General features: G+C 46.6%; 53 non-coding genes across 53 annotated transcripts; all 53 read right to left on the minus strand.

Annotated features, from left to right (window-relative positions):
• Window positions 1-468: 468 nt before the first annotated feature.
• TRNAL-CAG (transfer RNA leucine (anticodon CAG)) lies at window positions 469-551 on the minus strand. The gene has a single exon. It is a non-coding gene; the product is annotated as a tRNA-Leu (tRNA).
• A 467-nt stretch (window positions 552-1,018) lies between these two features.
• TRNAT-UGU (transfer RNA threonine (anticodon UGU)) lies at window positions 1,019-1,091 on the minus strand. Its single transcript has one exon. It is a non-coding gene; the product is annotated as a tRNA-Thr (tRNA).
• Window positions 1,092-1,198: 107 nt separating this feature from the next.
• TRNAL-CAG (transfer RNA leucine (anticodon CAG)) lies at window positions 1,199-1,281 on the minus strand. Its single transcript has one exon. It is a non-coding gene; the product is annotated as a tRNA-Leu (tRNA).
• A 467-nt stretch (window positions 1,282-1,748) lies between these two features.
• On the minus strand, window positions 1,749-1,821 carry TRNAT-UGU (transfer RNA threonine (anticodon UGU)). Its single transcript has one exon. It is a non-coding gene; the product is annotated as a tRNA-Thr (tRNA).
• Window positions 1,822-2,474: 653 nt separating this feature from the next.
• TRNAT-UGU (transfer RNA threonine (anticodon UGU)) lies at window positions 2,475-2,547 on the minus strand. Its single transcript has one exon. It is a non-coding gene; the product is annotated as a tRNA-Thr (tRNA).
• Window positions 2,548-3,198: 651 nt separating this feature from the next.
• TRNAT-UGU (transfer RNA threonine (anticodon UGU)) lies at window positions 3,199-3,271 on the minus strand. The gene has a single exon. It is a non-coding gene; the product is annotated as a tRNA-Thr (tRNA).
• Window positions 3,272-3,375: 104 nt separating this feature from the next.
• Window positions 3,376-3,458, minus strand: TRNAL-CAG (transfer RNA leucine (anticodon CAG)). The gene has a single exon. It is a non-coding gene; the product is annotated as a tRNA-Leu (tRNA).
• Window positions 3,459-3,927: 469 nt separating this feature from the next.
• On the minus strand, window positions 3,928-4,000 carry TRNAT-UGU (transfer RNA threonine (anticodon UGU)). Its single transcript has one exon. It is a non-coding gene; the product is annotated as a tRNA-Thr (tRNA).
• Window positions 4,001-4,103: 103 nt separating this feature from the next.
• TRNAL-CAG (transfer RNA leucine (anticodon CAG)) lies at window positions 4,104-4,186 on the minus strand. The gene has a single exon. It is a non-coding gene; the product is annotated as a tRNA-Leu (tRNA).
• Window positions 4,187-4,654: 468 nt separating this feature from the next.
• TRNAT-UGU (transfer RNA threonine (anticodon UGU)) lies at window positions 4,655-4,727 on the minus strand. Its single transcript has one exon. It is a non-coding gene; the product is annotated as a tRNA-Thr (tRNA).
• Window positions 4,728-4,831: 104 nt separating this feature from the next.
• TRNAL-CAG (transfer RNA leucine (anticodon CAG)) lies at window positions 4,832-4,914 on the minus strand. The gene has a single exon. It is a non-coding gene; the product is annotated as a tRNA-Leu (tRNA).
• Window positions 4,915-6,104: 1,190 nt separating this feature from the next.
• TRNAT-UGU (transfer RNA threonine (anticodon UGU)) lies at window positions 6,105-6,177 on the minus strand. The gene has a single exon. It is a non-coding gene; the product is annotated as a tRNA-Thr (tRNA).
• A 105-nt stretch (window positions 6,178-6,282) lies between these two features.
• TRNAL-CAG (transfer RNA leucine (anticodon CAG)) lies at window positions 6,283-6,365 on the minus strand. The gene has a single exon. It is a non-coding gene; the product is annotated as a tRNA-Leu (tRNA).
• Window positions 6,366-7,553: 1,188 nt separating this feature from the next.
• On the minus strand, window positions 7,554-7,626 carry TRNAT-UGU (transfer RNA threonine (anticodon UGU)). The gene has a single exon. It is a non-coding gene; the product is annotated as a tRNA-Thr (tRNA).
• Window positions 7,627-7,730: 104 nt separating this feature from the next.
• Window positions 7,731-7,813, minus strand: TRNAL-CAG (transfer RNA leucine (anticodon CAG)). The gene has a single exon. It is a non-coding gene; the product is annotated as a tRNA-Leu (tRNA).
• A 644-nt stretch (window positions 7,814-8,457) lies between these two features.
• TRNAL-CAG (transfer RNA leucine (anticodon CAG)) lies at window positions 8,458-8,540 on the minus strand. Its single transcript has one exon. It is a non-coding gene; the product is annotated as a tRNA-Leu (tRNA).
• Window positions 8,541-9,177: 637 nt separating this feature from the next.
• Window positions 9,178-9,260, minus strand: TRNAL-CAG (transfer RNA leucine (anticodon CAG)). The gene has a single exon. It is a non-coding gene; the product is annotated as a tRNA-Leu (tRNA).
• Window positions 9,261-9,727: 467 nt separating this feature from the next.
• Window positions 9,728-9,800, minus strand: TRNAT-UGU (transfer RNA threonine (anticodon UGU)). The gene has a single exon. It is a non-coding gene; the product is annotated as a tRNA-Thr (tRNA).
• Window positions 9,801-9,903: 103 nt separating this feature from the next.
• TRNAL-CAG (transfer RNA leucine (anticodon CAG)) lies at window positions 9,904-9,986 on the minus strand. The gene has a single exon. It is a non-coding gene; the product is annotated as a tRNA-Leu (tRNA).
• Window positions 9,987-10,453: 467 nt separating this feature from the next.
• Window positions 10,454-10,526, minus strand: TRNAT-UGU (transfer RNA threonine (anticodon UGU)). Its single transcript has one exon. It is a non-coding gene; the product is annotated as a tRNA-Thr (tRNA).
• Window positions 10,527-11,181: 655 nt separating this feature from the next.
• On the minus strand, window positions 11,182-11,254 carry TRNAT-UGU (transfer RNA threonine (anticodon UGU)). The gene has a single exon. It is a non-coding gene; the product is annotated as a tRNA-Thr (tRNA).
• A 105-nt stretch (window positions 11,255-11,359) lies between these two features.
• On the minus strand, window positions 11,360-11,442 carry TRNAL-CAG (transfer RNA leucine (anticodon CAG)). Its single transcript has one exon. It is a non-coding gene; the product is annotated as a tRNA-Leu (tRNA).
• Window positions 11,443-11,912: 470 nt separating this feature from the next.
• Window positions 11,913-11,985, minus strand: TRNAT-UGU (transfer RNA threonine (anticodon UGU)). The gene has a single exon. It is a non-coding gene; the product is annotated as a tRNA-Thr (tRNA).
• Window positions 11,986-12,089: 104 nt separating this feature from the next.
• TRNAL-CAG (transfer RNA leucine (anticodon CAG)) lies at window positions 12,090-12,172 on the minus strand. The gene has a single exon. It is a non-coding gene; the product is annotated as a tRNA-Leu (tRNA).
• Window positions 12,173-12,629: 457 nt separating this feature from the next.
• TRNAT-UGU (transfer RNA threonine (anticodon UGU)) lies at window positions 12,630-12,702 on the minus strand. Its single transcript has one exon. It is a non-coding gene; the product is annotated as a tRNA-Thr (tRNA).
• A 102-nt stretch (window positions 12,703-12,804) lies between these two features.
• Window positions 12,805-12,887, minus strand: TRNAL-CAG (transfer RNA leucine (anticodon CAG)). Its single transcript has one exon. It is a non-coding gene; the product is annotated as a tRNA-Leu (tRNA).
• A 466-nt stretch (window positions 12,888-13,353) lies between these two features.
• On the minus strand, window positions 13,354-13,426 carry TRNAT-UGU (transfer RNA threonine (anticodon UGU)). The gene has a single exon. It is a non-coding gene; the product is annotated as a tRNA-Thr (tRNA).
• A 651-nt stretch (window positions 13,427-14,077) lies between these two features.
• Window positions 14,078-14,150, minus strand: TRNAT-UGU (transfer RNA threonine (anticodon UGU)). The gene has a single exon. It is a non-coding gene; the product is annotated as a tRNA-Thr (tRNA).
• Window positions 14,151-14,253: 103 nt separating this feature from the next.
• TRNAL-CAG (transfer RNA leucine (anticodon CAG)) lies at window positions 14,254-14,336 on the minus strand. The gene has a single exon. It is a non-coding gene; the product is annotated as a tRNA-Leu (tRNA).
• Window positions 14,337-14,803: 467 nt separating this feature from the next.
• Window positions 14,804-14,876, minus strand: TRNAT-UGU (transfer RNA threonine (anticodon UGU)). Its single transcript has one exon. It is a non-coding gene; the product is annotated as a tRNA-Thr (tRNA).
• Window positions 14,877-14,980: 104 nt separating this feature from the next.
• On the minus strand, window positions 14,981-15,063 carry TRNAL-CAG (transfer RNA leucine (anticodon CAG)). The gene has a single exon. It is a non-coding gene; the product is annotated as a tRNA-Leu (tRNA).
• A 467-nt stretch (window positions 15,064-15,530) lies between these two features.
• TRNAT-UGU (transfer RNA threonine (anticodon UGU)) lies at window positions 15,531-15,603 on the minus strand. Its single transcript has one exon. It is a non-coding gene; the product is annotated as a tRNA-Thr (tRNA).
• Window positions 15,604-15,703: 100 nt separating this feature from the next.
• TRNAL-CAG (transfer RNA leucine (anticodon CAG)) lies at window positions 15,704-15,786 on the minus strand. Its single transcript has one exon. It is a non-coding gene; the product is annotated as a tRNA-Leu (tRNA).
• A 466-nt stretch (window positions 15,787-16,252) lies between these two features.
• TRNAT-UGU (transfer RNA threonine (anticodon UGU)) lies at window positions 16,253-16,325 on the minus strand. Its single transcript has one exon. It is a non-coding gene; the product is annotated as a tRNA-Thr (tRNA).
• Window positions 16,326-16,429: 104 nt separating this feature from the next.
• Window positions 16,430-16,512, minus strand: TRNAL-CAG (transfer RNA leucine (anticodon CAG)). The gene has a single exon. It is a non-coding gene; the product is annotated as a tRNA-Leu (tRNA).
• Window positions 16,513-17,155: 643 nt separating this feature from the next.
• On the minus strand, window positions 17,156-17,238 carry TRNAL-CAG (transfer RNA leucine (anticodon CAG)). Its single transcript has one exon. It is a non-coding gene; the product is annotated as a tRNA-Leu (tRNA).
• Window positions 17,239-17,705: 467 nt separating this feature from the next.
• Window positions 17,706-17,778, minus strand: TRNAT-UGU (transfer RNA threonine (anticodon UGU)). The gene has a single exon. It is a non-coding gene; the product is annotated as a tRNA-Thr (tRNA).
• Window positions 17,779-18,428: 650 nt separating this feature from the next.
• On the minus strand, window positions 18,429-18,501 carry TRNAT-UGU (transfer RNA threonine (anticodon UGU)). The gene has a single exon. It is a non-coding gene; the product is annotated as a tRNA-Thr (tRNA).
• Window positions 18,502-19,155: 654 nt separating this feature from the next.
• Window positions 19,156-19,228, minus strand: TRNAT-UGU (transfer RNA threonine (anticodon UGU)). The gene has a single exon. It is a non-coding gene; the product is annotated as a tRNA-Thr (tRNA).
• A 97-nt stretch (window positions 19,229-19,325) lies between these two features.
• On the minus strand, window positions 19,326-19,408 carry TRNAL-CAG (transfer RNA leucine (anticodon CAG)). Its single transcript has one exon. It is a non-coding gene; the product is annotated as a tRNA-Leu (tRNA).
• A 466-nt stretch (window positions 19,409-19,874) lies between these two features.
• TRNAT-UGU (transfer RNA threonine (anticodon UGU)) lies at window positions 19,875-19,947 on the minus strand. Its single transcript has one exon. It is a non-coding gene; the product is annotated as a tRNA-Thr (tRNA).
• A 101-nt stretch (window positions 19,948-20,048) lies between these two features.
• Window positions 20,049-20,131, minus strand: TRNAL-CAG (transfer RNA leucine (anticodon CAG)). The gene has a single exon. It is a non-coding gene; the product is annotated as a tRNA-Leu (tRNA).
• A 467-nt stretch (window positions 20,132-20,598) lies between these two features.
• Window positions 20,599-20,671, minus strand: TRNAT-UGU (transfer RNA threonine (anticodon UGU)). The gene has a single exon. It is a non-coding gene; the product is annotated as a tRNA-Thr (tRNA).
• A 100-nt stretch (window positions 20,672-20,771) lies between these two features.
• Window positions 20,772-20,854, minus strand: TRNAL-CAG (transfer RNA leucine (anticodon CAG)). Its single transcript has one exon. It is a non-coding gene; the product is annotated as a tRNA-Leu (tRNA).
• Window positions 20,855-21,321: 467 nt separating this feature from the next.
• TRNAT-UGU (transfer RNA threonine (anticodon UGU)) lies at window positions 21,322-21,394 on the minus strand. Its single transcript has one exon. It is a non-coding gene; the product is annotated as a tRNA-Thr (tRNA).
• A 613-nt stretch (window positions 21,395-22,007) lies between these two features.
• Window positions 22,008-22,080, minus strand: TRNAT-UGU (transfer RNA threonine (anticodon UGU)). Its single transcript has one exon. It is a non-coding gene; the product is annotated as a tRNA-Thr (tRNA).
• Window positions 22,081-22,182: 102 nt separating this feature from the next.
• TRNAL-CAG (transfer RNA leucine (anticodon CAG)) lies at window positions 22,183-22,265 on the minus strand. Its single transcript has one exon. It is a non-coding gene; the product is annotated as a tRNA-Leu (tRNA).
• A 467-nt stretch (window positions 22,266-22,732) lies between these two features.
• On the minus strand, window positions 22,733-22,805 carry TRNAT-UGU (transfer RNA threonine (anticodon UGU)). Its single transcript has one exon. It is a non-coding gene; the product is annotated as a tRNA-Thr (tRNA).
• A 610-nt stretch (window positions 22,806-23,415) lies between these two features.
• On the minus strand, window positions 23,416-23,488 carry TRNAT-UGU (transfer RNA threonine (anticodon UGU)). The gene has a single exon. It is a non-coding gene; the product is annotated as a tRNA-Thr (tRNA).
• Window positions 23,489-23,591: 103 nt separating this feature from the next.
• TRNAL-CAG (transfer RNA leucine (anticodon CAG)) lies at window positions 23,592-23,674 on the minus strand. The gene has a single exon. It is a non-coding gene; the product is annotated as a tRNA-Leu (tRNA).
• A 467-nt stretch (window positions 23,675-24,141) lies between these two features.
• TRNAT-UGU (transfer RNA threonine (anticodon UGU)) lies at window positions 24,142-24,214 on the minus strand. The gene has a single exon. It is a non-coding gene; the product is annotated as a tRNA-Thr (tRNA).
• A 103-nt stretch (window positions 24,215-24,317) lies between these two features.
• Window positions 24,318-24,400, minus strand: TRNAL-CAG (transfer RNA leucine (anticodon CAG)). Its single transcript has one exon. It is a non-coding gene; the product is annotated as a tRNA-Leu (tRNA).
• Window positions 24,401-24,866: 466 nt separating this feature from the next.
• On the minus strand, window positions 24,867-24,939 carry TRNAT-UGU (transfer RNA threonine (anticodon UGU)). The gene has a single exon. It is a non-coding gene; the product is annotated as a tRNA-Thr (tRNA).
• Window positions 24,940-25,000: the final 61 nt, after the last annotated feature.

Raw genomic sequence — 25,000 nt, forward strand, 5'->3', positions numbered from 1 at the left:
CATAAGCACCAGTGTTGGCTTCTTGGCCATCCAGAAGAACGGAATACGGCCGCTCTCTTTTTAGGAAGAGAATGTTATGAATGTGGTCTAAGTCTTCTTGGAGCCAGTAAGGTTTTTTTTTTTTTTTTGCTCAAAGTGGGGTCAATGTTGTGAACCTTGACCAGGGTTGAATGTAATGTGATCTTTCATGTAAGGGGAGTTGACCTAGAGGCAGTGGCGGTTTTTGATAAGACAGCTGGTGAAAGAAAATAGGTTGTCAGGAAAGAAAGATACAGCGCATGAAATAACGCTTAGGCCCTAGTGAGATTTGAACTCACGACCCCTGGTTTACAAGACCAGTGCTCTAACCCCTGAGCTATAGAGGCACAGTGCTCTGTTGTGTAAATGTGTTAAAAAAAAAAAAAAAAAAACGTTCTTGGCTGTGAAAGACTAGCAGGTAGGGGAACCGTGAAAAAACCATGCAAACGCTGTCAGAAGTGGGATTTGAACCCACGCCTCCAGGGGAGACTGCGACCTGAACGCAGCGCCTTAGACCGCTCGGCCATCCTGACACGGAGGTGATTTGTGCCACCGGAAAGTAGGGTGGTTGAGAGAGCTGAATTGTGGTCTTCTACGAAGCCTTCAATCAAGACATGTGAATGGCACCTAGCCCTTGAGGGCAGAAGTAAGGCAGCCTCCAGCTCTAGAATCATAGCTACCGTTATTAGGCCAACCCATGAATGGTGGCATAAGCACCAGTGTTGGCTTCTTGGCCATCCAGAAGAACGGAATACGGCCGCTCTCTTTTTAGGAAGAGAATGTTATGAATGTGGTCTAAGTCTTCTTGGAGCCAGTAAGGTTTTTTTTTTTTTTTTGCTCAAAGTGGGGTCAATGTTGTGAACCTTGACCAGGGTTGAATGTAATGTGATCTTTCATGTAAGGGGAGTTGACCTAGAGGCAGTGGCGGTTTTTGATAAGACAGCTGGTGAAAGAAAATAGGTTGTCAGGAAAGAAAGATACAGCGCATGAAATAACGCTTAGGCCCTAGTGAGATTTGAACTCACGACCCCTGGTTTACAAGACCAGTGCTCTAACCCCTGAGCTATAGAGCCACAGTGCTCTGTTGTGTAAATGTGTTAAAAAAAACAAAAAAAAAAAAAACGTTCTTGGCTGTGAAAGACTAGCAGGTAGGGGAACCGTGAAAAAACCATGCAAACGCTGTCAGAAGTGGGATTTGAACCCACACCTCCAGGGGAGACTGCGACCTGAACGCAGCGCCTTAGACCGCTCGGCCATCCTGACACGGAGGTGCATTGTGCCACCGGAAAGTAGGGTGGTTGAGAGAGCTGAATTGTGGTCTTCTACGAAGCCTTCAATCAAGACATGTGAATGGCACTTAGCCCTTGAGGGCAGAAGTAAGGCAGCCTCCAGCTCTAGAATCATAGCTACCGTTATTAGGCCAACCCATGAATGGTGGCATAAGCACCAGTGTTGGCTTCTTGGCCATCCAGAAGAACGGAATACGGCCACTCTCTTTTTAGGAAGAGAATGTTATGAATGTGGTCTAAGTCTTCTTGGAGCCAGTAAGGTTTTTTTTTTTTTTTTGCTCAAAGTGGGGTCAATGTTGTGAACCTTGACCAGGGTTGAATGTAATGTGATCTTTCATGTAAGGGGAGTTGACCTAGAGGCAGTGGCGGTTTTTGATAAGACAGCTGGTGAAAGAAAATAGGTTGTCAGGAAAGAAAGATACAGCGCATGAAATAACACTTAGGCCCTAGTGAGATTTGAACTCACGACCCCTGGTTTACAAGACCAGTGCTCTAACCCCTGAGCTATAGAGCCACAGTGCTCTGTTGTGTAAATGTGTTAAAAAAAAAAAAAAAAAAACGTTCTTGGCTGTGAAAGACTAGCAGGTAGGGGAACCGTGAAAAAACCGTGCAAACGCTGTCAGAAGTGGGATTTGAACCCACGCCTCCAGGGGAGACTGCGACCTGAATGCAGCGCCTTAGACCGCTCGGCCATCCTGACACGGAGGTGCATTGTGCCACCGGAAAGTAGGGTGGTTGAGAGAGCTGAATTGTGGTCTTCTACGAAGCCTTCAATCAAGACATGTGAATGGCACCTAGCCCTTGAGGGCAGAAGTAAGGCAGCCTCCAGCTCTAGAATCTTAGCTACCGTTATTAGGACAACCCATGAATGGTGGCATAAGCACCAGTGTTGGCTTCTTGGCCATCCAGAAGAACGGAATACGGCCGCTCTCTTTTTAGGAAGAGAATGTTATGAATGTGGTCTAAGTCTTCTTGGAGCCAGTAAGGTTTTTTTTTTTTTTTTGCTCAAAGTGGGGTCAATGTTGTGAACCTTGACCAGAGTTGAATGTAATGTGATCTTTCATGTAAGGGGAGTTGACCTAGAGGCAGTGGCGGTTTTTGATAAGACAGCTGGTGAAAGAAAATAGGTTGTCAGGAAAGAAAGATACAGCGCATGAAATAATGCTTAGGCCCTAGTGAGATTTGAACTCACGACCCCTGGTTTACAAGACCAGTGCTCTAACCCCTGAGCTATAGAGCCACAGTGCTCTGTTGTGTAAATGTGTTAAAAAAAAAAAAAAAAAACGTTCTTGGCTGTGAAAGACTAGCAGGTAGGGGAACCGTGAAAAAACCATGCAAACGCTGTCAGAAGTGGGATTTGAACCCACGCCTCCAGGGGAGACTGCGACCTGAACGTAGCGCCTTAGACCGCTCGGCCATCCTGACACGGAGGTGCATTGTGCCACCGGAAAGTAGGGTGGTTGAGAGAGCTGAATTGTGGTCTTCTACGAAGCCTTCAATCAAGACATGTGAATGGCACCTAGCCCTTGAGGGCAGAAGTAAGGCAGCCTCCAGCTCTAGAATCATAGCTACCGTTATTAGGCCAACCCATGAATGGTGGCATAAGCACCAGTGTTGGCTTCTTGGCCATCCAGAAGAACGGAATACGGCCGCTCTCTTTTTAGGAAGAGAATGTTATGAATGTGGTCTAAGTCTTCTTGGAGCCAGTAAGGTTTTTTTTTTTTTTTGCTCAAAGTGGGGTCAATGTTGTGAACCTTGACCAGGGTTGAATGTAATGTGATCTTTCATGTAAGGGGAGTTGACCTAGAGGCAGTGGCGGTTTTTGATAAGACAGCTGGTGAAAGAAAATAGGTTGTCAGGAAAGAAAGATACAGCGCATGAAATAACGCTTAGGCCCTAGTGAGATTTGAACTCACGACCCCTGGTTTACAAGACCAGTGCTCTAACCCCTGAGCTATAGAGCCACAGTGCTCTGTTGTGTAAATGTGTTAAAAAAAAAAAAAAAAAAAACGTTCTTGGCTGTGAAAGACTAGCAGGTAGGGGAACCGTGAAAAAACCATGCAAACGCTGTCAGAAGTGGGATTTGAACCCACGCCTCCAGGGGAGACTGCGACCTGAACGCAGCGCCTTAGACCGCTCGGCCATCCTGACACGGAGGTGCATTGTGCCACCGGAAAGTAGGGTGGTTGAGAGAGCTGAATTGTGGTCTTCTACGAAGCCTTCAATCAAGACATGTGAATGGCACCTAGCCCTTGAGGGCAGAAGTAAGGCAGCCTCCAGCTCTAGAATCATAGCTACCGTTATTAGGCCAACCCATGAATGGTGGCATAAGCACCAGTGTTGGCTTCTTGGCCATCCAGAAGAACGGAATACGGCCGCTCTCTTTTTAGGAAGAGAATGTTATGAATGTGGTCTAAGTCTTCTTGGAGCCAGTAAGGTTTTTTTTTTTTTTTTTTGCTCAAAGTGGGGTCAATGTTGTGAACCTTGACCAGGGTTGAATGTAATGTGATCTTTCATGTAAGGGGAGTTGACCTAGAGGCAGTGGCGGTTTTTGATAAGACAGCTGGTGAAAGAAAATAGGTTGTCAGGAAAGAAAGATACAGCGCATGAAATAACGCTTAGGCCCTAGTGAGATTTGAACTCACGACCCCTGGTTTACAAGACCAGTGCTCTAACCCCTGAGCTATAGAGCCACAGTGCTCTGTTGTGTAAATGTGTTAAAAAAAAAAAAAAAAAAACGTTCTTGGCTGTGAAAGACTAGCAGGTAGGGGAACCGTGAAAAAACCATGCAAACGCTGTCAGAAGTGGGATTTGAACCCACGCCTCCAGGGGAGACTGCGACCTGAACGCAGCGCCTTAGACCGCTCGGCCATCCTGACACGGAGGTGCATTGTGCCACCGGAAAGTAGGGTGGTTGAGAGAGCTGAATTGTGGTCTTCTACGAAGCCTTCAATCAAGACATGTGAATGGCACCTAGCCCTTGAGGGCAGAAGTAAGGCAGCCTCCAGCTCTAGAATCATAGCTACCGTTATTAGGCCAACCCATGAATGGTGGCATAAGCACCAGTGTTGGCTTCTTGGCCATCCAGAAGAACGGAATACGGCCGCTCTCTTTTTAGGAAGAGAATGTTATGAATGTGGTCTAAGTCTTCTTGGAGCCAGTAAGGTTTTTTTTTTTTTTTTTGCTCAAAGTGGGGTCAATGTTGTGAACCTTGACCAGGGTTGAATGTAATGTGATCTTTCATGTAAGAGGAGTTGACCTAGAGGCAGTGGCGGTTTTTGATAAGACAGCTGGTGAAAGAAAATAGGTTGTCAGGAAAGAAAGATACAGCGCATGAAATAACGCTTAGGCCCTAGTGAGATTTGAACTCACGACCCCTGGTTTACAAGACCAGTGCTCTAACCCCTGAGCTATAGAGCCACAGTGCTCTGTTGTGTAAATGTGTTAAAAAAAAAAAAAAAAAAACCGTTCTTGGCTGTGAAAGACTAGCAGGTAGGGGAACCGTGAAAAAACCATGCAAACGCTGTCAGAAGTGGGATTTGAACCCACGCCTCCAGGGGAGACTGCGACCTGAACGCAGCGCCTTAGACCGCTCGGCCATCCTGACACGGAGGTGCACTGTGCCACCGGAAAGTAGGGTGGTTGAGAGAGCTGAATTGTGGTCTTCTACGAAGCCTTCAATCAAGACATGTGAATGGCACCTAGCCCTTGAGGGCAGAAGTAAGGCAGCCTCCAGCTCTAGAATCATAGCTACCGTTATTAGGCCAACCCATGAATGGTGGCATAAGCACCAGTGTTGGCTTCTTGGCCATCCAGAAGAACGGAATACGGCCGCTCTCTTTTTAGGAAGAGAATGTTATGAATGTGGTCTAAGTCTTCTTGGAGCCAGTAAGGTTTTTTTTTTTTTTTTGCTCAAAGTGGGGTCAATGTTGTGAACCTTGACCAGGGTTGAATGTAATGTGATCTTTCATGTAAGGGGAGTTGACCTAGAGGCAGTGGCGGTTTTTGATAAGACAGCTGGTGAAAGAAAATAGGTTGTCAGGAAAGAAAGATACAGCGCATGAAATAACGCTTAGGCCCTAGTGAGATTTGAACTCACGACCCCTGGTTGACAAGACCAGTGCTCTAACCCCTGAGCTATAGAGCCACAGTGCTCTGTTGTGTAAATGTGTTAAAAAAAAAAAAAAAACGTTCTTGGCTGTGAAAGACTAGCAGGTAGGGGAACCGTGAAAAAACCATGCAAACGCTGTCAGAAGTGGGATTTGAACCCACGCCTCCAGGGGAGACTGCGACCTGATCGCAGCGCCTTAGACCGCTCGGCCATCCTGACACGGAGGTGCATTGTGCCACCGGAAAGTAGGGTGGTTGAGAGAGCTGAATTGTGGTCTTCTACGAAGCCTTCAATCAAGACATGTGAATGGCACCTAGCCCTTGAGGGCAGAAGTAAGGCAGCCTCCAGCTCTAGAATCATAGCTACCGTTATTAGGCCAACCCATGAATGGTGGCATAAGCACCAGTGTTGGCTTCTTGGCCATCCAGAAGAACGGAATACGGCCGCTCTCTTTTTAGGAAGAGAATGTTATGAATGTGGTCTAAGTCTTCTTGGAGCCAGTAAGGTTTTTTTTTTTTTTTTGCTCAAAGTGGGGTCAATGTTGTGAACCTTGACCAGGGTTGAATGTAATGTGATCTTTCATGTAAGGGGAGTTGACCTAGAGGCAGTGGCGGTTTTTGATAAGACAGCTGGTGAAAGAAAATAGGTTGTCAGGAAAGAAAGATACAGCGCATGAAATAACGCTTAGGCCCTAGTGAGATTTGAACTCACGACCCCTGGTTTACAAGACCAGTGCTCTAACCCCTGAGCTATAGAGCCACAGTGCTCTGTTGTGTAAATGTGTTAAAAAAAAAAAAAAAAAAAAACGTTCTTGGCTGTGAAAGACTAGCAGGTAGGGGAACCGTGAAAAAACCATGCAAACGCTGTCAGAAGTGGGATTTGAACCCACGCCTCCAGGGGAGACTGCGAGCTGAACGCAGCGCCTTAGACCGCTCGGCCATCCTGACACGGAGGTGCATTGTGCCACCGGAAAGTAGGGTGGTTGAGAGAGCTGAATTGTGGTCTTCTACGAAGCCTTCAATCAAGACATGTGAATGGCACCTAGCCCTTGAGGGCAGAAGTAAGGCAGCCTCCAGCTCTAGAATCATAGCTACCGTTATTAGGCCAACCCATGAATGGTGGCATAAGCACCAGTGTTGGCTTCTTGGCCATCCAGAAGAACGGAATACGGCCGCTCTCTTTTTAGGAAGAGAATGTTATGAATGTGGTCTAAGTCTTCTTGGAGCCAGTAAGGTTTTTTTTTTTTTTTGCTCAAAGTGGGGTCAATGTTGTGAACCTTGACCAGGGTTGAATGTAATGTGATCTTTCATGTAAGGGGAGTTGACCTAGAGGCAGTGGCGGTTTTTGATAAGACAGCTGGTGAAAGAAAATAGGTTGTCAGGAAAGAAAGATACAGCGCATGAAATAACGCTTAGGCCCTAGTGATATTTGAACTCACGACCCCTGGTTTACAAGACCAGTGCTCTAACCCCTGAGCTATAGAGCCACAGTGCTCTGTTGTGTAAATGTGTTAAAAAAAAAAAAAAACGTTCTTGGCTGTGAAAGACTAGCAGGTAGGGGAACCGTGAAAAAACCATGCAAACGCTGTCAGAAGTGGGATTTGAACCCACGCCTCCAGGGGAGACTGCGACCTGATCGCAGCGCCTTAGACCGCTCGGCCATCCTGACACGGAGGTGCATTGTGCCACCGGAAAGTAGGGTGGTTGAGAGAGCTGAATTGTGGTCTTCTACGAAGCCTTCAATCAAGACATGTGAATGGCACCTAGCCCTTGAGGGCAGAAGTAAGGCAGCCTCCAGCTCTAGAATCATAGCTACCGTTATTAGGCCAACCCATGAATGGTGGCATAAGCACCAGTGTTGGCTTCTTGGCCATCCAGAAGAACGGAATACGGCCGCTCTCTTTTTAGGAAGAGAATGTTATGAATGTGGTCTAAGTCTTCTTGGAGCCAGTAAGGTTTTTTTTTTTTTTTTGCTCAAAGTGGGGTCAATGTTGTGAACCTTGACCAGGGTTGAATGTAATGTGATCTTTCATGTAAGGGGAGTTGACCTAGAGGCAGTGGCGGTTTTTGATAAGACAGCTGGTGAAAGAAAATAGGTTGTCAGGAAAGAAAGATACAGCGCATGAAATAACGCTTAGGCCCTAGTGAGATTTGAACTCACGACCCCTGGTTTACAAGACCAGTGCTCTAACCCCTGAGCTATAGAGCCACAGTGCTCTGTTGTGTAAATGTGTTAAAAAAAAAAAAAAAAAAAACGTTCTTGGCTGTGAAAGACTAGCAGGTAGGGGAACCGTGAAAAAACCATGCAAACGCTGTCAGAAGTGGGATTTGAACCCACGCCTCCAGGGGAGACTGCGACCTGAACGCAGCGCCTTAGACCGCTCGGCCATCCTGACACGGAGGTGCATTGTGCCACCGGAAAGTAGGGTGGTTGAGAGAGCTGAATTGTGGTCTTCTACGAAGCCTTCAATCAAGACATGTGAATGGCACCTAGCCCTTGAGGGCAGAAGTAAGGCAGCCTCCAGCTCTAGAATCATAGCTACCGTTATTAGGCCAACCCATGAATGGTGGCATAAGCACCAGTGTTGGCTTCTTGGCCATCCAGAAGAACGGAATACGGCCGCTCTCTTTTTAGGAAGAGAATGTTATGAATGTGGTCTAAGTCTTCTTGGAGCCAGTAAGGTTTTTTTTTTTTTTTTTGCTCAAAGTGGGGTCAATGTTGTGAACCTTGACCAGGGTTGAATGTAATGTGATCTTTCATGTAAGGGGAGTTGACCTAGAGGCAGTGGCGGTTTTTGATAAGACAGCTGGTGAAAGAAAATAGGTTGTCAGGAAAGAAAGATACAGCGCATGAAATAACGCTTAGGTCCTAGTGAGATTTGAACTCACGACCCCTGGTTTACAAGACCAGTGCTCTAACCCCTGAGCTATAGAGCCACAGTGCTCTGTTGTGTAAATGTGTTAAAAAAAAAAAAAAAAAAACGTTCTTGGCTGTGAAAGACTAGCAGGTAGGGGAACCGTGAAAAAACCATGCAAACGCTGTCAGAAGTGGGATTTGAACCCACGACTCCAGGGGAGACTGCGACCTGAACGCAGCGCCTTAGACCGCTCGGCCATCCTGACACGGAGGTGCATTGTGCCACCGGAAAGTAGGGTGGTTGAGAGAGCTGAATTGTGGTCTTCTACGAAGCCTTCAATCAAGACATGTGAATGGCACCTAGCCCTTGAGGGCAGAAGTAAGGCAGCCTCCAGCTCTAGAATCATAGCTACCGTTATTAGGCCAACCCATGAATGGTGGCATAAGCACCAGTGTTGGCTTCTTGGCCATCCAGAAGAACGGAATACGGCCGCTCTCTTTTTAGGAAGAGAATGTTATGAATGTGGTCTAAGTCTTCTTGGAGCCAGTAAGGTTTTTTTTTTTTTTTTGCTCAAAGTGGGGTCAATGTTGTGAACCTTGACTAGGGTTGAATGTAATGTGATCTTTCATGTAAGGGGAGTTGACCTAGAGGCAGTGGCGGTTTTTGATAAGACAGCTGGTGAAAGAAAATAGGTTGTCAGGAAAGAAAGATACAGCGCATGAAATAACGCTTAGGCCCTAGTGAGATTTGAACTCACAACCCCTGGTTTACAAGACCAGTGCTCTAACCCCTGAGCTATAGAGGCACAGTGCTCTGTTGTGTAAATGTGTTAAAAAAAAAAAAACGTTCTTGGCTGTGAAAGACTAGCAGGTAGGGGAACCGTGAAAAAACCATGCAAACGCTGTCAGAAGTGGGATTTGAACCCACGCCTCCAGGGGAGACTGCGACCTGAACGCAGCGCCTTAGACCGCTCGGCCATCCTGACACGGAGGTGCATTGTGCCACCGGAAAGTAGGGTGGTTGAGAGAGCTGAATTGTGGTCTTCTACGAAGCCTTCAATCAAGACATGTGAATGGCACCTAGCCCTTGAGGGCAGAAGTAAGGCAGCCTCCAGCTCTAGAATCATAGCTACCGTTATTACGCCAACCCATGAATGGTGGCATAAGCACCAGTGTTGGCTTCTTGGCCATCCAGAAGAACGGAATACGGCCGCTCTCTTTTTAGGAAGAGAATGTTATGAATGTGGTCTAAGTCTTCTTGGAGCCAGTAAGGTTTTTTTTTTTTTTTTGCTCAAAGTGGGGTCAATGTTGTGAACCTTGACCAGGGTTGAATGTAATGTGATCTTTCATGTAAGGGGAGTTGACCTAGAGGCAGTGGCGGTTTTTGATAAGACAGCTGGTGAAAGAAAATAGGTTGTCAGGAAAGAAAGATACAGCGCATGAAATAACACTTAGGCCCTAGTGAGATTTGAACTCACAACCCCTGGTTTACAAGACCAGTGCTCTAACCCCTGAGCTATAGAGCCACAGTGCTCTGTTGTGTAAATGTGTTAAAAAAAAAAAAAAAAAAACGTTCTTGGCTGTGAAAGACTAGCAGGTAGGGGAACCGTGAAAAAACCATGCAAACGCTGTCAGAAGTGGGATTTGAACCCACGCCTCCAGGGGAGACTGCGACCTGAACGCAGCGCCTTAGACCGCTCGGCCATCCTGACACGGAGGTGCATTGTGCCACCGGAAAGTAGGGTGGTTGAGAGAGCTGAATTGTGGTCTTCTACGAAGCCTTCAATCAAGACATGTGAATGGCACCTAGCCCTTGAGGGCAGAAGTAAGGCAGCCTCCAGCTCTAGAATCATAGCTACCGTTATTAGGCCAACCCATGAATGGTGGCATAAGCACCAGTGTTGGCTTCTTGGCCATCCAGAAGAACGGAATACGGCCGCTCTCTTTTTAGGAAGAGAATGTTATGAATGTGGTCTAAGTCTTCTTGGAGCCAGTAAGGTTTTTTTTTTTTTTTTGCTCAAAGTGGGGTCAATGTTGTGAACCTTGACCAGGGTTGAATGTAATGTGATCTTTCATGTAAGGGGAGTTGACCTAGAGGCAGTGGCGGTTTTTGATAAGACAGCTGGTGAAAGAAAATAGGTTGTCAGGAAAGAAAGATACAGCGCATGAAATAACGCTTAGGCCCTAGTGAGATTTGAACTCACGACCCCTGGTTTACAAGACCAGTGCTCTAACCCCTGAGCTATAGAGCCACAGTGCTCTGTTGTGTAAATGTGTTAAAAAAAAAAAAAAAAAAAAACGTTCTTGGCTGTGAAAGACTAGCAGGTAGGGGAACCGTGAAAAAACCATGCAAACGCTGTCAGAAGTGGGATTTGAACCCACGCCTCCAGGGGAGACTTCGAGCTGAACGCAGCGCCTTAGACCGCTCGGCCATCCTGACACGGAGGTGCATTGTGCCACCGGAAAGTAGGGTGGTTGAGAGAGCTGAATTGTGGTCTTCTACGAAGCCTTCAATCAAGACATGTGAATGGCACCTAGCCCTTGAGGGCAGAAGTAAGGCAGCCTCCAGCTCTAGAATCATAGCTACCGTTATTAGGCCAACCCATGAATGGTGGCATAAGCACCAGTGTTGGCTTCTTGGCCATCCAGAAGAACGGAATACGGCCGCTCTCTTTTTAGGAAGAGAATGTTATGAATGTGGTCTAAGTCTTCTTGGAGCCAGTAAGGTTTTTTTTTTTTTTTTGCTCAAAGTGGGGTCAATGTTGTGAACCTTGACCAGGGTTGAATGTAATGTGATCTTTCATGTAAGGGGAGTTGACCTAGAGGCAGTGGCGGTTTTTGATAAGACAGCTGGTGAAAGAAAATAGGTTGTCAGGAAAGAAAGATACAGCGCATGAAATAACGCTTAGGCCCTAGTGAGATTTGAACTCACGACCCCTGGTTTACAAGACCAGTGCTCTAACCCCTGAGCTATAGAGCCACAGTGCTCTGTTGTGTAAATGTGTTAAAAAAAAAAAAAAAAAAAAACGTTCTTGGCTGTGAAAGACTAGCAGGTAGGGGAACCGTGAAAAAACCATGCAAACGCTGTCAGAAGTGGGATTTGAACCCACGCCTCCAGGGGAGACTGCGACCTGAACGCAGCGCCTTAGACCGCTCGGCCATCCTGACACGGAGGTGCATTGTGCCACCGGAAAGTAGGGTGGTTGAGAGAGCTGAATTGTGGTCTTCTACGAAGCCTTCAATCAAGACATGTGAATGGCACCTAGCCCTTGAGGGCAGAAGTAAGGCAGCCTCCAGCTCTAGAATCATAGCTACCGTTATTAGGCCAACCCATGAATGGTGGCATAAGCACCAGTGTTGGCTTCTTGGCCATCCAGAAGAACGGAATACGGCCGCTCTCTTTTTAGGAAGAGAATGTTATGAATGTGGTCTAAGTCTTCTTGGAGCCAGTAAGGTTTTTTTTTTTTTTTTTTTGCTCAAAGTGGGGTCAATGTTGTGAACCTTGACCAGGGTTGAATGTAATGTGATCTTTCATGTAAGGGGAGTTGACCTAGAGGCAGTGGCGGTTTTTGATAAGACAGCTGGTGAAAGAAAATAGGTTGTCAGGAAAGAAAGATACAGCGCATGAAATAACGCTTAGGCCCTAGTGAGATTTGAACTCACGACCCCTGGTTTACAAGACCAGTGCTCTAACCCCTGAGCTATAGAGCCACAGTGCTCTGTTGTGTAAATGTGTTAAAAAAAAAAAAAAAAAAAACGTTCTTGGCTGTGAAAGACTAGCAGGTAGGGGAACCGTGAAAAAACCATGCAAACGCTGTCAGAAGTGGGATTTGAACCCACGCCTCCAGGGGAGACTGCGACCTGAACGCAGCGCCTTAGACCACTCGGCCATCCTGACACGGAGGTGCATTGTGCCACCGGAAAGTAGGGTGGTTGAGAGAGCTGAATTGTGGTCTTCTACGAAGCCTTCAATCAAGACATGTGAATGGCACCTAGCCCTTGAGGGCAGAAGTAAGGCAGCCTCCAGCTCTAGAATCATAGCTACCGTTATTAGGCCAACCCATGAATGGTGGCATAAGCACCAGTGTTGGCTTCTTGGCCATCCAGAAGAACGGAATACGGCCGCTCTCTTTTTAGGAAGAGACTGTTATGAATGTGGTCTAAGTCTTCTTGGAGCCAGTAAGGTTTTTTTTTTTTTTTTGCTCAAAGTGGGGTCAATGTTGTGAACCTTGACCAGGGTTGAATGTAATGTGATCTTTCATGTAAGGGGAGTTGACCTAGAGGCAGTGGCGGTTTTTGATAAGACAGCTGGTGAAAGAAAATAGGTTGTCAGGAAAGCACATGAAATAACGCTTAGACCCTAGTGAGATTTGAACTCACGACCCCTGGTTTACAAGACCAGTGCTCTAACCCCTGAGCTATAGAGCCACAGTGCTCTGTTGTGTAAATGTGTTAAAAAAAAAAAAAAAAAACGTTCTTGGCTGTGAAAGACTAGCAGGTAGGGGAACCGTGAAAAAACCATGCAAACGCTGTCAGAAGTGGGATTTGAACCCACGCCTCCAGGGGAGACTGCGACCTGAACGCAGCGCCTTAGACCGCTCGGCCATCCTGACACGGAGGTGCATTGTGCCACCGGAAAGTAGGGTGGTTGAGAGAGCTGAATTGTGGTCTTCTACGAAGCCTTCAATCAAGACATGTGAATGGCACCTAGCCCTTGAGGGCAGAAGTAAGGCAGCCTCCAGCTCTAGAATCATAGCTACCGTTATTAGGCCAACCCATGAATGGTGGCATAAGCACCAGTGTTGGCTTCTTGGCCATCCAGAAGAACGGAATACGGCCGCTCTCTTTTTAGGAAGAGAATGTTATGAATGTGGTCTAAGTCTTCTTGGAGCCAGTAAGGTTTTTTTTTTTTTTTGCTCAAAGTGGGGTCAATGTTGTGAACCTTGACCAGGGTTGAATGTAATGTGATCTTTCATGTAAGGGGAGTTGACCTAGAGGCAGTGGCGGTTTTTGATAAGACAGCTGGTGAAAGAAAATAGGTTGTCAGGAAAGAAAGATACAGCGCATGAAATAACGCTTAGGCCCTAGTGAGATTTGAACTCACGACCCCTGGTTTACAAGACCAGTGCTCTAACCCCTGAGCTATAGAGCCACAGTGCTCTGTTGTGTAAATGTGTTAAAAAAAAAAAAAAAACGTTCTTGGCTGTGAAAGACTAGCAGGTAGGGGAACCGTGAAAAAACCATGCAAACGCTGTCAGAAGTGTGATTTGAACTCACGCCTCCAGGGGAGACTGCGACCTGAACGCAGCGCCTTAGACCGCTCGGCCATCCTGACACGGAGGTGCATTGTGCCACCGGAAAGTAGGGTGGTTGAGAGAGCTGAATTGTGGTCTTCTACGAAGCCTTCAATCAAGACATGTGAATGGCACCTAGCCCTTGAGGGCAGAAGTAAGGCAGCCTCCAGCTCTAGAATCATAGCTACCGTTATTAGGCCAACCCATGAATGGTGGCATAAGCACCAGTGTTGGCTTCTTGGCCGTCCAGAAGAACGGAATACGGCCACTCTCTTTTTAGGAAGAGAATGTTATGAATGTGGTCTAAGTCTTCTTGGAGCCAGTAAGGTTTTTTTTTTTTTTTTTGCTCAAAGTGGGGTCAATGTTGTGAACCTTGACCAGGGTTGAATGTAATGTGATCTTTCATGTAAGGGGAGTTGACCTAGAGGCAGTGGCGGTTTTTGATAAGACAGCTGGTGAAAGAAAATAGGTTGTCAGGAAAGAAAGATACAGCGCATGAAATAACGCTTAGGCCCTAGTGAGATTTGAACTCACGACCCCTGGTTTACAAGACCAGTGCTCTAACCCCTGAGCTATAGAGCCACAGTGCTCTGTTGTGTAAATGTGTTAAAAAAAAAAAAAAAAAAACGTTCTTGGCTGTGAAAGACTAGCAGGTAGGGGAACCGTGAAAAAACCATGCAAACGCAGTCAGAAGTGGGATTTGAACCCACGCCTCCAGGGGAGACTGCGACCTGAACGCAGCGCCTTAGACCGCTCGGCCATCCTGACACGGAGGTGCATTGTGCCACCGGAAAGTAGGGTGGTTGAGAGAGCTGAATTGTGGTCTTCTACGAAGCCTTCAATCAAGACATGTGAATGGCACCTAGCCCTTGAGGGCAGAAGTAAGGCAGCCTCCAGCTCTAGAATCATAGCTACCGTTATTAGGCCAACCCATGAATGGTGGCATAAGCACCAGTGTTGGCTTCTTGGCCATCCAGAAGAACGGAATACGGCCGCTCTCTTTTTAGGAAGAGAATGTTATGAATGTGGTCTAAGTCTTCTTGGAGCCAGTAAGGTTTTTTTTTTTTTTTTGCTCAAAGTGGGGTCAATGTTGTGAACCTTGACCAGGGTTGAATGTAATGTGATCTTTCATGTAAGGGGAGTTGACCTAGAGGCAGTGGCGGTTTTTGATAAGACAGCTGGTGAAAGAAAATAGGTTGTCAGGAAAGAAAGATACAGCGCATGAAATAACGCTTAGGCCCTAGTGAGATTTGAACTCACGACCCCTGGTTTACAAGACCAGTGCTCTAACCCCTGAGCTATAGAGCCACAGTGCTCTGTTGTGTAAATGTGTTAAAAAAAAAAAAAAAAAAAACGTTCTTGGCTGTGAAAGACTAGCAGGTAGGGGAACCGTGAAAAAACCATGCAAACGCTGTCAGAAGTGGGATTTGAACCCACGCCTCCAGGGGAGACTGCGACCTGAACGCAGCGCCTTAGACCGCTCGGCCATCCTGACACGGAGGTGCATTGTGCCACCGGAAAGTAGGGTGGTTGAGAGAGCTGAATTGTGGTCTTCTACGAAGCCTTCAATCAAGACATGTGAATGGCACCTAGCCCTTGAGGGCAGAAGTAAGGCAGCCTCCAGCTCTAGAATCATAGCTACCGTTATTAGGCCAACCCATGAATGGTGGCATAAGCACCAGTGTTGGCTTCTTGGCCATCCAGAAGAACGGAATACGGCCGCTCTCTTTTTAGGAAGAGAATGTTATGAATGTGGTCTAAGTCTTCTTGGAGCCAGTAAGGTTTTTTTTTTTTTTTTGCTCAAAGTGGGGTCAATGTTGTGAACCTTGACCAGGGTTGAATGTAATGTGATCTTTCATGTAAGGGGAGTTGACCTAGAGGCAGTGGCGGTTTTTGATAAGACAGCTGGTGAAAGAAAATAGGTTGTCAGGAAAGAAAGATACAGCACATGAAATAACGCTTAGGCCCTAGTGAGATTTGAACTCACGACCCCTGGTTTACAAGACCAGTGCTCTAACCCCTGAGCTATAGAGCCACAGTGCTCTGTTGTGTAAATGTGTTAAAAAAAAAAAAAAAACGTTCTTGGCTGTGAAAGACTAGCAGGTAGGGGAACCGTGAAAAAACCATGCAAACGCTGTCAGAAGTGGGATTTGAACCCACGCCTCCAGGGGAGACTGCGATCTGAACGCAGCGCCTTAGACCGCTCGGCCATCCTGACACGGAGGTGCATTGTGCCACCGGAAAGTAGGGTGGTTGAGAGAGCTGAATTGTGGTCTTCTACGAAGCCTTCAATCAAGACATGTGAATGGCACCTAGCCCTTGAGGGCAGAAGTAAGGCAGCCTCCAGCTCTAGAATCATAGCTACCGTTATTAGGCCAACCCATGAATGGTGGCATAAGCACCAGTGTTGGCTTCTTGGCCATCCAGAAGAACGGAATACGGCCGCTCTCTTTTTAGGAAGAGAATGTTATGAATGTGGTCTAAGTCTTCTTGGAGCCAGTAAGGTTTTTTTTTTTTTTTGCTCAAAGTGGGGTCAATGTTGTGAACCTTGACCAGGGTTGAATGTAATGTGATCTTTCATGTAAGGGGAGTTGACCTAGAGGCAGTGGCGGTTTTTGATAAGACAGCTGGTGAAAGAAAATAGGTTGTCAGGAAAGAAAGATACAGCACATGAAATAACGCTTAGGCCCTAGTGAGATTTGAACTCACGACCCCTGGTTTACAAGACCAGTGCTCTAACCCCTGAGCTATAGAGCCACAGTGCTCTGCTGTGTAAATGTGTTAAAAAAAAAAAAAAAAAAAACGTTCTTGGCTGTGAAAGACTAGCAGGTAGGGGAACCGTGAAAAAACCATGCAAACGCTGTCAGAAGTGGGATTTGAACCCACGCCTCCAGGGGAGATTGCGACCTGAACGCAGCGCCTTAGACCGCTCGGCCATCCTGACATGGAGGTGCATTGTGCCACCGGAAAGTAGGGTGGTTGAGAGAGCTGAATTGTGGTCTTCTACGAAGCCTTCAATCAAGACATGTGAATGGCACCTAGCCCTTGAGGGCAGAAGTAAGGCAGCCTCCAGCTCTAGAATCATAGCTACCGTTATTAGGCCAACCCATGAATGGTGGCATAAGCACCAGTGTTGGCTTCTTGGCCATCCAGAAGAACGGAATAAGGCCGCTCTCTTTTTAGGAAGAGAATGTTATGAATGTGGTCTAAGTCTTCTTGGAGCCAGTAAGGTTTTTTTTTTTTTTTTGCTCAAAGTGGGGTCAATGTTGTGAACCTTGACCAGGGTTGAATGTAATGTGATCTTTCATGTAAGGGGAGTTGACCTAGAGGCAGTGGCGGTTTTTGATAAGACAGCTGGTGAAAGAAAATAGGTTGTCAGGAAAGAAAGATACAGCGCATGAAATAACGCTTAGGCCCTAGTGAGATTTGAACTCACGATCCCTGGTTTACAAGTCCAGTGCTCTAACCCCTGAGCTATAGAGCCACAGTGCTCTGTTGTGTAAATGTGTTAAAAAAAAAAAAAAAAAAACGTTCTTGGCTGTGAAAGACTAGCAGGTAGGGGAACCGTGAAAAAACCATGCAAACGCTGTCAGAAGTGGGATTTGAACCCACGCCTCCAGGGGAGACTGCGACCTGAACGCAGCGCCTTAGACCGCTCGGCCATCCTGACACGGAGGTGCATTGTGCCACCGGAAAGTAGGGTGGTTGAGAGAGCTGAATTGTGGTCTTCTACGAAGCCTTCAATCAAGACATGTGAATGGCACCTAGCCCTTGAGGGCAGAAGTAAGGCAGCCTCCAGCTCTAGAATCATAGCTACCGTTATTAGGCCAACCCATGAATGGTGGCATAAGCACCAGTGTTGGCTTCTTGGCCATCCAGAAGAACGGAATACGGCCGCTCTCTTTTTAGGAAGAGAATGTTATGAATGTGGTCTAAGTCTTCTTGGAGCCAGTAAGGTTTTTTTTTTTTTTTTGCTCAAAGTGGGGTCAATGTTGTGAACCTTGACCAGGGTTGAATGTAATGTGATCTTTCATGTAAGGGGAGTTGACCTAGAGGCAGTGGCGGTTTTTGATAAGACAGCTGGTGAAAGAAAATAGGTTGTCAGGAAAGAAAGATACAGCACATGAAATAACGCTTAGGCCCTAGTGAGATTTGAACTCACGACCCCTGGTTTACAAGACCAGTGCTCTAACCCCTGAGCTATAGAGCCACAGTGCTCTGTTGTGTAAATGTGTTAAAAAAAAAAAAAAAAACGTTCTTGGCTGTGAAAGACTAGCAGGTAGGGGAACCGTGAAAAAACCATGCAAACGCTGTCAGAAGTGGGATTTGAACCCACGCCTCCAGGGGAGACTGCGACCTGAACGCAGCGCCTTAGACCGCTCGGCCATGCTGACACGGAGGTGCATTGTGCCACCGGAAAGTAGGGTGGTTGAGAGAGCTGAATTGTGGTCTTCTACGAAGCCTTCAATCAAGACATGTGAATGGCACCTAGCCCTTGAGGGCAGAAGTAAGGCAGCCTCCAGCTCTAGAATCATAGCTACCGTTATTAGGCCAACCCATGAATGGTGGCATAAGCACCAGTGTTGGCTTCTTGGCCATCCAGAAGAACGGAATACGGCCGCTCTCTTTTTAGGAAGAGAATGTTATGAATGTGGTCTAAGTCTTCTTGGAGCCAGTAAGGTTTTTTTTTTTTTTTGCTCAAAGTGGGGTCAATGTTGTGAACCTTGACCAGGGTTGAATGTAATGTGATCTTTCATGTAAGGGGAGTTGACCTAGAGGCAGTGGCGGTTTTTGATAAGACAGCTGGTGAAAGAAAATAGGTTGTCAGGAAAGAAAGATACAGCGCATGAAATAACGCTTAGGCCCTAGTGAGATTTGAACTCACGACCCCTGGTTTACAAGACCAGTGCTCTAACCCCTGAGCTATAGAGCCACAGTGCTCTGTTGTGTAAATGTGTTAAAAAAAAAAAAAAAAAAACGTTCTTGGCTGTGAAAGACTAGCAGGTAGGGGAACCGTGAAAAAACCATGCAAACGCTGTCAGAAGTGGGATTTGAACCCACACCTCCAGGAAAGACTGCGACCTGAACGCAGCGCCTTAGACCGCTCGGCCATCCTGACACGGAGGTGCATTGTGCCACCGGAAAGTAGGGTGGTTGAGAGAGCTGAATTGTGGTCTTCTACGAAGCCTTCAATCAAGACATGTGAATGGCACCTAGCCCTTGAGGGCAGAAGTAAGGCAGCCTCCAGCTCTAGAATCATAGCTACCGTTATTAGGCCAACCCATGAATGGTGGCATAAGCACCAGTGTTGGCTTCTTGGCCATCCAGAAGAACGGAATACGGCCGCTCTCTTTTTAGGAAGAGAATGTTATGAATGTGGTCTAAGTCTTCTTGGAGCCAGTAAGGTTTTTTTTTTTTTTTTTGCTCAAAGTGGGGTCAATGTTGTGAACCTTGACCAGGGTTGAATGTAATGTGATCTTTCATGTAAGGGGAGTTGACCTAGAGGCAGTGGCGGTTTTTGATAAGACAGCTGGTGAAAGAAAATAGGTTGTCAGGAAAGAAAGATACAGCACATGAAATAACACTTAGGCCCTAGTGAGATTTGAACTCACGACCCCTGGTTTACAAGACCAGTGCTCTAACCCCTGAGCTATAGAGCCACAGTGCTCTGTTGTGTAAATGTGTTAAAAAAAAAAAAACGTTCTTGGCTGTGAAAGACTAGCAGGTAGGGGAACCATGAAAAAACCATGCAAACGCTGTCAGAAGTGGGATTTGAACCCACGCCTCCAGGGGAGACTGCGACCTGAACGCAGCGCCTTAGACCGCTCGGCCATCCTGACACGGAGGTGCATTGTGCCACCGGAAAGTAGGGTGGTTGAGAGAGCTGAATTGTGGTCTTCTACGAAGCCTTCAATCAAGACATGTGAATGGCACCTAGCCCTTGAGGGCAGAAGTAAGGCAGCCTCCAGCTCTAGAATCATAGCTACCGTTATTAGGCCAACCCATGAATGGTGGCATAAGCACCAGTGTTGGCTTCTTGGCCATCCAGAAGAACGGAATACGGCCGCTCTCTTTTTAGGAAGAGAATGTTATGAATGTGGTCTAAGTCTTCTTGGAGCCAGTAAGGTTTTTTTTTTTTTTTGCTCAAAGTGGGGTCAATGTTGTGAACCTTGACCAGGGTTGAATGTAATGTGATCTTTCATGTAAGGGGAGTTGACCTAGAGGCAGTGGCGGTTTTTGATAAGACAGCTGGTGAAAGAAAATAGGTTGTCAGGAAAGAAAGATACAGCGCATGAAATAACGCTTAGGCCCTAGTGAGATTTGAACTCACGACCCCTGGTTTACAAGACCAGTGCTCTAACCCCTGAGCTATAGAGCCACAGTGCTCTGTTGTGTAAATGTGTTAAAAAAAAAAAAAAAAACGTTCTTGGCTGTGAAAGACTAGCAGGTAGGGGAACCGTGAAAAAACCATGCAAACGCTGTCAGAAGTGGGATTTGAACCCACGCCTCCAGGGGAGACTGCGACCTGAACGCAGCGCCTTAGACCACTCGGCCATCCTGACACGGAGGTGCATTGTGCCACCGGAAAGTAGGGTGGTTGAGAGAGCTGAATTGTGGTCTTCTACGAAGCCTTCAATCAAGACATGTGAATGGCACCTAGCCCTTGAGGGCAGAAGTAAGGCAGCCTCCAGCTCTAGAATCATAGCTACCGTTATTAGGCCAACCCATGAATGGTGGCATAAGCACCAGTGTTGGCTTCTTGGCCATCCAGAAGAACGGAATACGGCCGCTCTCTTTTTAGGAAGAGAATGTTATGAATGTGGTCTTAGTCTTCTTGGAGCCAGTAAGGTTTTTTTTTTTTTTTTGCTCAAAGTGGGGTCAATGTTGTGAACCTTGACCAGGGTTGAATGTAATGTGATCTTTCATGTAAGGGGAGTTGACCTAGAGGCAGTGGCGGTTTTTGATAAGACAGCTGGTGAAAGAAAATAGGTTGTCAGGAAAGAAAGATACAGCGCATGAAATAACGCTTAGGCCCTAGTGAGATTTGAACTCACGACCCCTGGTTTACAAGACCAGTGCTCTAACCCCTGAGCTATAGAGCCACAGTGCTCTGTTGTGTAAATGTGTTAAAAAAAAAAAAAAAACGTTCTTGGCTGTGAAAGACTAGCAGGTAGGGGAACCGTGAAAAAACCATGCAAACGCTGTCAGAAGTGGGATTTGAACCCACGCCTCCAGGGGAGACTGCGACCTGAACGCAGTACCTTAGACCGCTCGGCCATCCTGACACGGAGGTGCATTGTGCCACCGGAAAGTAGGGTGGTTGAGAGAGCTGAATTGTGGTCTTCTACGAAGCCTTCAATCAAGACATGTGAATGGCACCTAGCCCTTGAGGGCAGAAGTAAGGCAGCCTCCAGCTCTAGAATCATAGCTACCGTTATTAGGCCAACCCATGAATGGTGGCATAAGCACCAGTGTTGGCTTCTTGGCCATCCAGAAGAACGGAATATGGCCGCTCTCTTTTTAGGAAGAGAATGTTATGAATGTGGTCTAAGTCTTCTTGAAGCCAGTAAGGTTTTTTTTTTTTTTTTGCTCAAAGTGGGGTCAATGTTGTGAACCTTGACCAGGGTTGAATGTAATGTGATCTTTCATGTAAGGGGAGTTGACCTAGAGGCAGTGGCGGTTTTTGATAAGACAGCTGGTGAAAGAAAATAGGTTGTCAGGAAAGAAAGATACAGCACATGAAATAACGCTTAGGCCCTAGTGAGATTTGAACTCACGACCCCTGGTTTACAAGACCAGTGCTCTAACCCCTGAGCTATAGAGCCACAGTGCTCTGTTGTGTAAATGTGTTAAAAAAAAAAAAAAAAAAAAACGTTCTTGGCTGTGAAAGACTAGCAGGTAGGGGAACCGTGAAAAAACCATGCAAACGCTGTCAGAAGTGGGATTTGAACCCACGCCTCCAGGGGAAACTGCGACCTGAACGCAGCGCCTTAGACCGCTCGGCCATCCTGACACGGAGGTGCATTGTGCCACCGAAGCCTTCAATCAAGACATGTGAATGGCACCTAGCCCTTGAGGGCAGAAGTAAGGCAGCCTCCAGCTCTAGAATCATAGCTACCGTTATTAGGCCAACCCATGAATGGTGGCATAAGCACCAGTGTTGGCTTCTTGGCCATCCAGAAGAACGGAATACGGCCGCTCTCTTTTTAGGAAGAGAATGTTATGAATGTGGTCTAAGTCTTCTTGGAGCCAGTAAGGTTTTTTTTTTTTTTTTGCTCAAAGTGGGGTCAATGTTGTGAACCTTGACCAGGGTTGAATGTAATGTGATCTTTCATGTAAGGGGAGTTGACCTAGAGGCAGTGGCGGTTTTTGATAAGACAGCTGGTGAAAGAAAATAGGTTGTCAGGAAAGAAAGATACAGCGCATGAAATAACGCTTAGGCCCTAGTGAGATTTGAACTCACGACCCCTGGTTTACAAGACCAGTGCTCTAACCCCTGAGCTATAGAGCCACAGTGCTCTGTTGTGTAAATGTGTTAAAAAAAAAAAAAAAAAACGTTCTTGGCTGTGAAAGACTAGCAGGTAGGGGAACCGTGAAAAAACCATGCAAACGCTGTCAGAAGTGGGATTTGAACCCACGCCTCCAGGGGAGACTGCGACCTGAACGCAGCGCCTTAGACCACTCGGCCATCCTGACACGGAGGTGCATTGTGCCACCGGAAAGTAGGGTGGTTGAGAGAGCTGAATTGTGGTCTTCTACGAAGCCTTCAATCAAGACATGTGAATGGCACCTAGCCCTTGAGGGCAGAAGTAAGGCAGCCTCCAGCTCTAGAATCATAGCTACCGTTATTAGGCCAACCCATGAATGGTGGCATAAGCACCAGTGTTGGCTTCTTGGCCATCCAGAAGAACGGAATACGGCCGCTCTCTTTTTAGGAAGAGAATGTTATGAATGTGGTCTAAGTCTTCTTGAAGCCAGTAAGGTTTTTTTTTTTTTTTTGCTCAAAGTGGGGTCAATGTTGTGAACCTTGACCAGGGTTGAATGTAATGTGATCTTTCATGTAAGGGGAGTTGACCTAGAGGCAGTGGCGGTTTTTGATAAGACAGCTGGTGAAAGAAAATAGGTTGTCAGGAAAGAAAGATACAGCACATGAAATAACGCTTAGGCCCTAGTGAGATTTGAACTCACGACCCCTGGTTTACAAGACCAGTGCTCTAACCCCTGAGCTATAGAGCCACAGTGCTCTGTTGTGTAAATGTGTTAAAAAAAAAAAAAAAAAAAACGTTCTTGGCTGTGAAAGACTAGCAGGTAGGGGAACCGTGAAAAAACCATGCAAACGCTGTCAGAAGTGGGATTTGAACCCACGACTCCAGGGGAAACTGCGACCTGAACGCAGCGCCTTAGACCGCTCGGCCATCCTGACACGGAGGTGCATTGTGCCACCGAAGCCTTCAATCAAGACATGTGAATGGCACCTAGCCCTTGAGGGCAGAAGTAAGGCAGCCTCCAGCTCTAGAATCATAGCTACCGTTATTAGGCCAACCCATGAATGGTGGCATAAGCACCAGTGTTGGCTTCTTGGCCATCCAGAAGAATGGAATACGGCCGCTCTCTTTTTAGGAAGAGAATGTTATGAATGTGGTCTAAGTCTTCTTGGAGCCAGTAAGGTTTTTTTTTTTTTTGCTCAAAGTGGGGTCAATGTTGTGAACCTTGACCAGGGTTGAATGTAATGTGATCTTTCATGTAAGGGGAGTTGACCTAGAGGCAGTGGCGGTTTTTGATAAGACAGCTGGTGAAAGAAAATAGGTTGTCAGGAAAGAAAGATACAGCGCATGAAATAACGCTTAGGCCCTAGTGAGATTTGAACTCACGACCCCTGGTTTACAAGACCAGTGCTCTAACCCCTGAGCTATAGAGCCACAGTGCTCTGTTGTGTAAATGTGTTAAAAAAAAAAACAAAAAAACGTTCTTGGCTGTGAAAGACTAGCAGGTAGGGGAACCGTGAAAAAACCATGCAAACGCTGTCAGAAGTGGGATTTGAACCCACGCCTCCAGGGGAGACTGCGACCTGAACGCAGCGCCTTAGACCGCTCGGCCATCCTGACACGGAGGTGCATTGTGCCACCGGAAAGTAGGGTGGTTGAGAGAGCTGAATTGTGGTCTTCTACGAAGCCTTCAATCAAGACATGTGAATGGCACCTAGCCCTTGAGGGCAGAAGTAAGGCAGCCTCCAGCTCTAGAATCATAGCTACCGTTATTAGGCCAACCCATGAATGGTGGCATAAGCACCAGTGTTGGCTTCTTGGCCATCCAGAAGAACGGAATACGGCCGCTCTCTTTTTAGGAAGAGAATGTTATGAATGTGGTCTAAGTCTTCTTGGAGCCAGTAAGGTTTTTTTTTTTTTTTTGCTCAAAGTGGGGTCAATGTTGTGAACCTTGACCAGGGTTGAATGTAATGTGATCTTTCATGTAAGGGGAGTTGACCTAGAGGCAGTGGCGGTTTTTGATAAGACAGCTGGTGAAAGAAAATAGGTTGTCAGGAAAGAAAGATACAGCGCATGAAATAACGATTAGGCCCTAGTGAGATTTGAACTCACGACCCCTGGTTTACAAGACCAGTGCTCTAACCCCTGAGCTATAGAGCCACAGTGCTCTGGTGTGTAAATGTGTTAAAAAAAAAAAAAAAAAAACGTTCTTGGCTGTGAAAGACTAGCAGGTAGGGGAACCGTGAAAAAACCATGCAAACGCTGTCAGAAGTGGGATTTGAACCCACGCCTCCAGGGGAGACTGCGACCTGAACGCAGCGCCTTAGACCGCTCGGCCATCCTGACACGGAGGTGCATTGTGCCACCGGAAAGTAGGGTGGTTGAGAGAGCTGAATTGTGGTCTTCTACGAAGCCTTCAATCAAGACATGTGAATGGCACCTAGCCCTTGAGGGCAGAAGTAAGGCAGCCTCCAGCTCTAGAATCATAGCTACCGTTATTAGGCCAACCCATGAATGGTGGCATAAGCACCAGTGTTGGCTTCTTGGCCATCCAGAAGAACGGAATACGGCCGCTCTCTTTTTAGGAAGAGAATGTTATGAATGTGGTCTAAGTCTTCTTGGAGCCAGTAAGGTTTTTTTTTTTTTTTGCTCAAAGTGGGGTCAATGTTGTGAACCTTGACCAGGGTTGAATGTAATGTGATCTTTCATGTAAGGGGAGTTGACCTAGAGGCAGTGGCGGTTTTTGATAAGACAGCTGGTGAAAGAAAATAGGTTGTCAGGAAAGAAAGATACAGCGCATGAAATAACGCTTAGGCCCTAGTGAGATTTGAACTCACGACCCCTGGTTTACAAGACCAGTGCTCTAACCCCTGAGCTATAGAGCCACAGTGCTCTGTTGTGTAAATGTGTTAAAAAAAAAAAAAAAAAAACGTTCTTGGCTGTGAA

The sequence above is a fragment of the Hyperolius riggenbachi genome, chromosome 1 (genome assembly GCF_040937935.1).
Source record: "Hyperolius riggenbachi isolate aHypRig1 chromosome 1, aHypRig1.pri, whole genome shotgun sequence".
NCBI lineage: Eukaryota > Metazoa > Chordata > Amphibia > Anura > Hyperoliidae > Hyperolius > Hyperolius riggenbachi.